This window comes from Gymnoscopelus microlampas, assembly GCF_963454915.1.
Source record: "Gymnoscopelus microlampas genome assembly, chromosome: 20".
NCBI lineage: Eukaryota > Metazoa > Chordata > Actinopteri > Myctophiformes > Myctophidae > Gymnoscopelus > Gymnoscopelus microlampas.
In genome coordinates, this window is record NC_139957.1 from 36,354,512 (window position 1) to 36,365,159 (window position 10,648).

The 10,648-nt window shown below is 38.3% G+C and overlaps 1 long non-coding RNA gene across 3 annotated transcripts; it reads right to left on the bottom strand.

The window, feature by feature from the left end:
• Positions 1-1,056: 1,056 nt before the first annotated feature.
• Positions 1,057-5,264, bottom strand: LOC311036243. Of its 3 annotated transcripts, XR_014599826.1 has the most exons (6): positions 5,229-5,261; positions 4,933-4,993; positions 4,783-4,850; positions 4,444-4,681; positions 1,520-1,725; positions 1,057-1,439 (listed from the first exon to the last, which is right to left on the bottom strand). It is a non-coding gene; the product is annotated as an uncharacterized lncRNA (long non-coding RNA). The 3 variants fall into 3 exon arrangements; XR_014599827.1 differs by having other exon boundaries at positions 4,444-4,850; XR_014599825.1 differs by having other exon boundaries at positions 4,444-4,993; positions 5,229-5,264.
• Between the last annotated feature and the right edge of the window lie 5,384 nt (positions 5,265-10,648).

Here is a 10,648-nt window from a genome sequence, read left to right on the forward strand (position 1 = left end):
AAATTGTTGAATATATATTTATATATTTTTAAGTGGACATTTGTAACTCAAATCTTTGCTTCTGAGGGAGTCTACAAATTGTTTTAAAAAATGATGCTATATCAGTGGTTCTCAAACTTTTTCATGTCAAGGACCCCCAAAGTGATATGTATTTGAACACGGACGTAGGGGAGACCATGTTGTTCCAGGGACCCCCGCCTAGAAGCAAAGATTTGAGTTACAAATGTTCGCTTTAAAAGAATATACATATTCAATACATATATTTTTTAATAGCAGTTCTACAAGCTCATTGAGCTCAGTTCGGGGCTCTCCCCCAGGCTGGCAGAGGGAGAGTAGTGCCCAGGATTACAGCTTAGTCAATTGGCACTGGGTGAAAAAAAATGGGTTACAAAAATCGTGGGATAAAAAGAGAAAAGAAAGTGTATTTGAAACAAAACATTAAACAGATCACTAATAGGCTTACACACCTAATTAACACTCAGTGATGTTTGTCATTTTTTTATAATACTTTTCAATCTGTATTTCATGAACTGATAACAAACCAAGCTAACCGTCCATAAACTCAACACAATATTAGTCCGGCCGTTTCGAGCAAAAATCGTACACTTTACGATAAAAGCATGACATTTGGCACACCGTTAGGGCATGCCATAAGGAACATTTTTGGCTATAGGGCCATCGCAGTTTTGTCCTGTGGTAACTATGGCAGCCATTTTCCAAAATGGCCACCACCTGCTGTCATTTTACCAATAACTCAGGTGCTAGACCACCTAGGATCTTGATTCTGGTGACTAATCCTACATTTTCAAGGATGAGGAATACAGTGGTACTATTTACAACATGCTACTACCTAACTACATATATCTGGCATTCAGTTAATTCAATAATTGTAAACCCATCAAAATATGTAATGATGTAGTACAGTAGCCTACATGTTTTCAAACTGACACGTGAGAGTCAAGAATGCAGTACTTCACTGTTTTCACTCTTTTATTAGTAGTCGCATTGCATAATTATTTTAAATGGACTATAAGACACAACAAAGACAGAGTACTCATGAGTCATAGCATAATGGCATATAGACCAATTATTTGCGCTGGTTTCACCCAGCGCAAATACACCCCAACCCCCTCTTGTGTGTTGGCTAGTGAGGTGCGTCCTAGCGAGACCTGATAGAATGGGTTTCATTGCGCACATACTGGTTCCGCACATATTGGTTCTTAGCAGTGTGACGTCGTCTGTTAAGGGGTCTATTCAATAAAGCCAGATAATCTACACAATGTTAGTTGCACAGTCCACCACAGTAGCAAAGGGCAGTACACTGAAGTGCTGTCTTAACACATCTGCATTGTCCACTGCATCCCTTTTTGCAACCACAGCGGAAGAGTTCCCGACAGGCCAGGCTCGCTTCTGTGTGGTCCAGTGCACTTCCCATCCTCCTGTCAAAATTAGAATCAGCTTTATTGTCAGATCACAGGTTTACAAGTGTAAAGAAGCGGATTAAATTATTTGCATTCACCTGTCTCCTTCCTCTTCCACCCCCATTCACCTGGGGATGGGAGTTCAGGGGCTGCAACCATCGCCTGTCCCCAGCAGTGGCCAGCTTGGTAGGCTGCCCTCTTTGTATGTTGAATCAGTGCAGCTCGTGTTGGGGGGAGTCCATCAATTGTTCTGCCCTTCTAGGTGAATAGCTGCTTCCGTGCCTGATTCACTGATGCCTGGCCGCTAGTATGGTCATAGAGCAATACCACAAATGGTCAGTATCATTATCATGGTCAGTATCATGGTCAGTACCAAGGTCAGTACCATGGTCAGTACCATGGTCAGTACCAGTACCATGGTCAGTATCAGTACCATGGTCAGTATCATGACCGGTATCATGACCAGTATCATGGCCAGTATCATGGTTAATTATGGTCAGTACCATGGTCAGTATCATGGTCAGTATCAGTACCATGGTCAGTACCATGGTCAGTATCAGTATCATGGTCCATACCATGGTCAGTATCATGGTCAGTATCAGTACCATGGTCAGTACCATGGTCAGTATCAGTATCATGGTCAGTTTCATGGTCACCATGATACTGACCATGATACTGACCATAATTAACCATGATACTGGCCATGATACCGACCATGATACTGACCATAATTCTGACATTAAACTGACCATGATACTGACCATGAAACTGACATTCTACAGACCATGATACGTACATGATATTGACATTATACCGACCATGATACTAACCATCATACTTGCCAGGAAACAACAATTTGAGCCGTTATTGTCTCCGCCAGGCCGAAAGGCATGGCGAGAGAGTATGTTTTACCCCTGTCCGTCCATCCGTCCGTCCGTCTGTGAACAGCTAATCTCTGGCACCGTTAGCCCGGTTTATTACTGTAAATGTATTACATTATGAGCAGTTATTACATTATGAGTTGCTACAGCAACTCATAATGTAATAACGGCTCATAATGTAATAAACGAAATGTAATAAAAGCTCATAATGTAATAAACTAAATGTAATAAAAGCTCATAATGTAATAAACTAAATGTAATAAAAGCTCATAATGTAATAATCAGCTCATAATGTAATAAAATCATGAGCCCATAATGTAATAATGTGTTACATTAAGAATCTTGCGTAGCCACTCATAATGTAATAACACTGCATAATGTAACCAGAAAAAGTGCTCCCCGGAGCACAGGTCTCCGCCAGGTCAGGGAGGTTATTGTGGCCTCCTGGTGGCGCTATAATAGGCCAATGTGAAAAGGGTGCTATTTCTTCTTAGGCCTTTCAATCGGACACTGCATTCATGATTTGAGGCATTTTGTTCCAAAAATGTGTTTTTCTAAATTAGACCTGCTGGTGGCGCTATAACAGGCCAATGTGAAAAGGGTGCCATTTCTTCCTCGGCCTAGTGGGAAGGTGTGCGCAAAATTTCACGGCAATCGCACACTGCGTTGATGATTTGAGGCATTTTGTTCAAAACGAACCAATCCTGCAAACTTTGGAAGCCAATCTTAACCAATCAGGATAGAATATAAAAATCGGAGAGACCCGTGTTGATCACATGACTATATAGATACTGTGTACCGATTTGCGTGAGGTTTGGACAAAATCTGTAGGAGTGATATCCAAAAATGTGTTTTGCACAAATCGGCCTCCTGGTGGCGCTATAACAGGACAATCTGAAAATTTTGGGGCAGATGTTCGGCTTTGGCATCCAGGGAGTGTGTGTGCACAGTTTCGCAGCGGCCGGGCTAACAGACACACGGACGGACGGACGGACAGACAGGGGTAAAACATACTCTCTAGCCATGCCTTTCGGCCTGGCGGAGACAATAACAGTTCAAATTGTTGTTTCCTGGCAAGTATGATGGTCAGTATCATGGTCGGTATAATGTCAGTATTATGTACGTATCATGGTCAGTATCATGGTCTGTAGAATGTCAGCATCATGGTCAGTATCATGGTCAGTATCATGGTCAGTATCATGACAGTATTATGGTCAGTTTAATGTCAGTATCATGGTCAGTATCATGGTTAGTATCATGGCCAGTTTAATGTCAGTATCATGGTCAGTATCATGGTCAGTATCATGTCAATATAATGTCAGTATCATATACGTATCATGGTTAGTATCGTGTCAGTATCATGGTCAGTTTAATGTCAGTATCAAGGCCAGTATCATGGTCGGTATCATGGCCAGTATCATGGCCAGTATCATGGTTAATTATGGTCGGCATCATGGCCAGTATCATTGTGACCATGAAACTGACCATGATACAGACCATGATACTGATCATGATACTGATACTGACCATGGTACTGACCATGGTACTGACCATGGTACTGACCATGATACTGACCATGATACTGACCATGATACTGACCATGATACTGATAATGATTATTATGATGTAACACTTTACTTTTCTCAACAATATGAGACATTATTACATTATGAACTTTTATTACATTATAAGCGGCCACGTGAGATTTATAATGTAACACATTATTACTGTAGTAACTGAGTAGTACCACTGTGATATGCCTGACTACGCCACCTCCTGCTTGTGGAGGAGGCAGGAGGAACCCCTAAACCTTATACTGTTCAACTTCCCTTAAACAGGAACAATTATTTTACTAGAGGCAGTTTGTGGAAAAATATAACAACTTTATTACCATAAAATTACAAAACACATCACTGTCTATTACAAACTAGGACAACAATTAAGGTATTTAAGGCAAGGTATTTAGTATTAAAATGGCAATCTAACAGTTACCTCTCACATTATAAGGAAGGGCGGGTGCACACAGTGAATACCAAAATAACTAGGGGAAAAGAAAAGGGGACAGGCCTCAAAGAAATTATGCAATATAAATACAAAACTCAAATACAAAACATGCAGTGCCAGGTTATATGAATACACACCAATAAAACCAAAGGGGTCCCCAGTGCAGTCCCAAGCTGAGAGGAGAGCCGTGTGCAGCAGGGCGGACCCGGCCTTGAACAGGGTTACATGAATTAAACTGTAACAGAGAAACAGTTAAAATATGCCAATATGGATAAATGTTAAAACCTATGCCTACAGTGTACCTTGGCTAGATGGCTCAAACAAACAAAACAAAAAGAGTAAATTAACAGTGGAAAACAGTGGCCGGTGTGGTCCCTTTAAGGAGACAAACAAAACGCATTAGTTGCCAGCCCTAGTATCACACTATAAAACATTATATTCAAATCATTAAAAGAACAAAACAGCTTAAAACCTACTTTGTGTTGCAGTAATGGTGCACACAATGCAAGGCCAAGGCGAGGGGGCAACCTCAACACCAGAGCTGCTGTATAAAAGACAGTGATGTTACAAACTAAAATACACTAAAATCCACAAAGAGGCAATGCATAAAATGTATACTGCTTTACCCGTGTCTCCAGGTAGGGCAGATAGAACAGACACCACCAGGAGGTCACTTCATTTGTAAAACTGAAATAATAAATAAATGCATTAAAATAAGATAATAAAACACAATGCTGTTGGCTAAATTAAAGTGCTAAAGAGAATGGGAAGCCTCCATGTGCTCAACAGAAAATAGGCAACCAAACAAACAAAAGCCAGTAGTAACATGTGCTCAAACAATAAGCTAAACATTAGCATGAGCTACAACAAACAAAAGGGTCGCACAAAGTAGCAGATCTACAAGGTTCAGTTTTTGGCCTACCATGTGTTCTCCTTCTCCCTGCATGAACCATGCTGCCTACAGCAGAGACAAATGGCTCTCTACTGGGAGGAGCTGGCTTTTATACTTCCTGGTCATGGTGGTCAGGTGCAGTGGGTGCACCAGTCACCTAGATTCCCACATTACATTATAGAAAAATCTGTTATTACGTTATGCGCTAATTCTTTTATTACATTATGAGCTGATTATTACATTATGAGTTTTTATTACATTTAAATTATTACATTATGAACCATTATTACATTATGAGCCGTTATTACATTATGAGTTGCTACAGGGGCCCTGACACTACATCTATTTTTGAATAGCCAAAGTACAAAAGTTTAAAGTGGGTAGAATTATCGTGATGCTATATTAACACATTTTGCTGAGGACCCCCTGGTGTCCCCGGCCGGACCCCACTTTGAGAACCAATGCCCTATATGACTCAACTCAAAGACATTTCTTAGAACTTTGAACATTCATATAAGAAATACCTTCCTATTTTCAATGGAAACGAGGTGAGAAGGTCAGTCTATCATTGATAAACATATTTTAAAGTTTATCTATCACTAGGCCTGTCAAAACAATAATTATTTGAGATAATCGCAATTACTTTTGCATAATTGTCATAATCGTGACAGCCCTCACGTCTATCACTGGTAAACATATAACATTTTACTGTTCCAAATTGGAGAAATCTCACTTAAAAAAAACCTATATGTCTAAACTCAAAGACATTTCTAAAAACTTTGAACTTTCATCGAACAAATACCTTCATACGTCTGTTCACTTTTTAGATGGAAACCAGGTGAGAAGGTCATAGTCTATCACTGGTAAACATAATAAAAGTTTACTGTTCCTAATTGAATTGATGTCACTTTTAAATCACCTATACCAGTGATTCTCAACCATTTTAATTTCAAGGACCCCCAGTTTGACATGCATTAGGCTACGGACCCCCATTTAATGGCATTTATACCTCTGGGACCCCAATTCATATTGTAAAATCAATGTTAATTTAACTCTGAGAGTGTACAAATGGAACCAAATGGACCCATTAGGGTCCATTTGGTTCCATTTGTGCACTCTCAGAGTTACAGACCCATAAGGGTCCATTTGGTTCCTGTCCATCATTTAGCTGGGGACCCCCTGGAACCCTCTCAAGTACCCCTGGGGGTCCCCAGACCCCACTTTGAGAACCAATGACCTATACGACTCAACAGTCACTCAGACATTTCTCAGAACTTTGAACATTCATCTAACAAATACCTTCATATGTCTGTTCACTTTTTCAATGGAAACCATGTGAGAAGCCGGTCATAAATAGTCTATCACTGGTAAACATATAATAAAGGTTTACTGTTCCTAACAATACGACTCACCAGAAACACAGACTGTACTGTAGGGCTGTCACGATTACACATTTAAGTTGACATTTAATTGTCACTCACATAATTGCAATTAACGATTTAATTGTGTTTCTGTTGTTAAAAATGTATAGAACATTATGAATAAAAATTAAAATTCTGTTTGGCTTTTAGCCTTCGTAAACAAAAGTATTTTTACACATATTTAATTACTTTATATTTAAAAATAAACATTAATAGTGGAAATTGCCTATCTATAATCTCAAAACACGTCGCATCGCGTTTGTAGATCTGCTATTTCCACTTTTTTTGACATTTTTTTTTAAATATTACATTTTTTAACATGGAATTGATTATGACGATTATGCAAAAAATAATTCTGATTATATAAAATAATTGCGATTAGACGATTATTAATTGTGACAGGCCTACTGTACCGTCCTCCTTGAGGTGTAGCAACCACAATTAGACAGCAAGCCAAACTCCATTCACAGGACATGAGAGTCAGGATGTACAGTAAGCTTCAACTCCAAAATATTTATTGAAGACTTAAGGTGCATGTAGCTGTGAAACACGGAGTGCTTGCTTATAAAAATGAGAAGAGGTAAGTAAATGTAAATATAAATGTAGGATACATTTATGGTTATGGTAAAGATATGTAGGCAACTGTAGCAATGAGGTAAATATTAATTTCACAGGCATTATGAACTGTACCAAATCCCATACTACAATAATCTCTCAAGAGAAAAATAACACTGATTAACCCATTAAGACCTGGAACGCAACGCATCTGTGTCACTTTTTCATTTGAGCTAAAAAGCATTATTTTACACTTTGGCTGTTCAAAAATAGCAGAAATACAAGCTCATATTGCAGCACTCTACGAGCTTGTAGATCTGCTATTTTTGAAAAATCGTGAAAATTTGTGCAAATCTTTGAATATATATTTTTTAAAGCCAACATTTGTAACTCTAATCTTTGCTTCTGGGGGTCCCTGGAACAAAACATTTTGAGATGGGGGTCGGCGGGCAAATACATATCATTTTGGGGGTCCTTGACATGAAAAAGTTTGAAAACCACTTAGGAACATACGTTTTTTTCAGAATACTGTTGGGATTTAGAAGACATTTGTATGGCTGTGTAAAATCTAAGCATACTGTAAGAATACATCCCAAATCACCTTCACACAACAAAATGAACTAATACAGGTCTAAGGAGTTAATAATCAATAGTCACACTTACAGACAATGCTTGCCTGGCACACCAACAGAAATGGCAGCAAGGACTTGCTCTGGTTTTGGCTGAATAGACTGGGATCTAGTACTCTGTAGTAATGTTTGTTTGTGGTGGATTGCAGTGGATCCTGCTTCCTGGGATGTTGTGTCATGGACTGTACCATTACACTGGGACACTAGGGGGTGCCAAACACCACAACAATATATCATAATATTATTGAGAACCAATGCTCTAACCATTTCAGTGAGCCCAGGACCCTAAACCTGGAGAAATCAAGAAGGGTTTTATTTGTCATTATACAAGTACAAACTTGTATACTGTAAGTTATCTTTTAACAACACAGTGTAACAATGTTGTTTTCTTTTGACGACAAAGTATAGACAGTGCTATGCACTATATTTTAAGGTGATTTATTTGTCATTGTAGACCGACAATTGAGTAGAGAAGGACAGAGGAAAGCAAAGGGCAGAGCAGAGACCAGCCATGTGGCTCAAGTTTCTTAACCAGAATCAAACCGGTGACCTTTTGACTACACTGCAAGTTCGGGGTGTTTGGGACAAGCAACCTGCTGATTACCTTAATTCAATTAGGAACAGTACACTTCTATAATATGTGTATCAGTGACAGACTATGACCTTCTCATCTGGTTTCCATTGAAAAAAAGTGAACAGACATATAAACGTATTTGTTAGATGAAAGTTCAAAGTTCTGAGAAATGTCTGTGTTCTGCCCATCAGTCAATTGTATCCCTTGGTGTGTTATTTGTCACCCCTACCTACACTAATGCTGTGTGATGGTTATGGTACAGCTCTTTATATTGTTGTAGTGTTTGGCACCCCCTAGTGTCCCTGAGTAATGGTACAGTCCATGACACAACATCCCAGGAAGCACAAATGGAGAGTGTACAAATGGAACCAAATGGACCCTAACGGGTCCATTTGGTTCCATTTGTACACTCTCAGAGTTAAATTAACATTGATTTTACTATATGAATTGGGTTCCCAGAGGTATAAATGCCATTAAATGGGGGTCCGTAGCCTAATGCATGTCAAACTGGGGATCCTTGAAATTAAAATGGTTGAGAATCACTGGTATCGGTGATTTAAAAGAGACATTAATTCAATTAGGAACAGTACACTTTTGTGTTTACCAGTGATAGACTATGACCTTCTCACCTGGTTTCCTTCTCATCGTATTTGTTAGATGAAAGTTCAAAGTTCTTAGAAATGTCTTTGAGTTTATACATATAGGGGTTTTTAAAGTGAGATTTCTCCAATTTGAAACAGTAAAATGTTATAATATGTTTACCAGTGATAGATAAACTTTTATAATATGTTTATCAATGATGGACTGACCTTCTGACTTTGTTTCCATTGAAAATATGAAGGTATTTCTTTCTTAGAAATGTCTTTGAGTTGAGTCATATAAGGGTTTTTAACGTGAGATTTATTCAATTTGGAACAGCAAAATGTTATTTTATTTACCAGTGATGGATCATGACCTTCTCACCTGGTTTCCATTGAAAAAGTGAACAGACATATGAAGGTATTTCTTATATGAATGTTCAAAGTTCTGAGAAATGTTGAGTCATATAGGGTTTTTTTTAATAGTGAAAATAAACGATCTACAAGCTCACAACACGTCTCATGTTTTGAGCTTGTGTGTCTTTAGGTAAAAGTTTAAATATAAATGAGTGTGAAAGTTTATGTGTGATTTTCTTGAACCTGTAAATGAGTCAAGAGGTAAAAGACACTGGTATGGCTCTCCTGGTTCACTAGGACAGGGTTCAAATCCCTGCAGTGTCCCTCTGATTGCATTTACAGGTTAAAAGTGTATTCATAAGTGTAGTAATTTACAGGTACATTTTGCAATCGAACAACGAGATGAAGCAACATAAATTCCAGAGGTGTTTTAACCCATTAAGACCGGGAGCGCATCTGTGTAACCACTTTCAGCATTATCTTTGGCTATTCAAAAATAGCAGATTTACAAGCTCGCAACGCCTCGCAACTTGTAGAACTGCTAATTTTTTAAAAAAATGAAAATTTGTGCAAAATCTTTGAAACATTTTTAACTCAAATATTTGCTTCTGGGGGATTCTACAAATGTCTTCTAAATCCTAACGGTTTTGAAAAACTTATGTTGCTATAATATCAGTGGTTCCAGGCACCCCCAGAAGCAAAGATTTGAGTTAAAAATGTATATATTCAAAGATTTGCACTCAGAATGACAAGATCAACATTTATTTTATTTTCTTTCTGCCTTAAGTTACAACAAACGTTTCGGCTATCCAGCCCAAGTCGGTGTGTGACACGCTTTTGTTGTACCTAAGGCATTATGGAGAAATAAAGGAAAATAAACTTTGATCCTGTCATTGTGAGTGTGGCCTAGGGATTTCACCAAAAATAATAATACATTATTATTTTAAAATAAATTATAAATCAGGGCAGTATATCTACAGCAAATATGCAGCTGTGGGCCCTGAAACAATTGTTCTCTTTATACATCCATGGGTAATTGTTGTCAACCAAATCATAGTTGTCAAATTCTGTTGTGCCTTCAGTGTGGGGCGCTCAAACAGCAGACATAACTCCTTAAATTGTGATTATTTAACCCTTTACTGGTTGTATCTGAGAAGTTTTTGATGACAATTGTTAAGTGTTAATGGATGAAAAAAAAAGATATATGATATATCTCCACAACTAGTCGACTACTTTGTGTTAGTAGTTGACCATTATTAAAATCCAGTAGTCGTGAATGCCCACTCTTCGAATGTTAATGTGCACTTCATCATCAATGTATGATCATTTGTTTAAT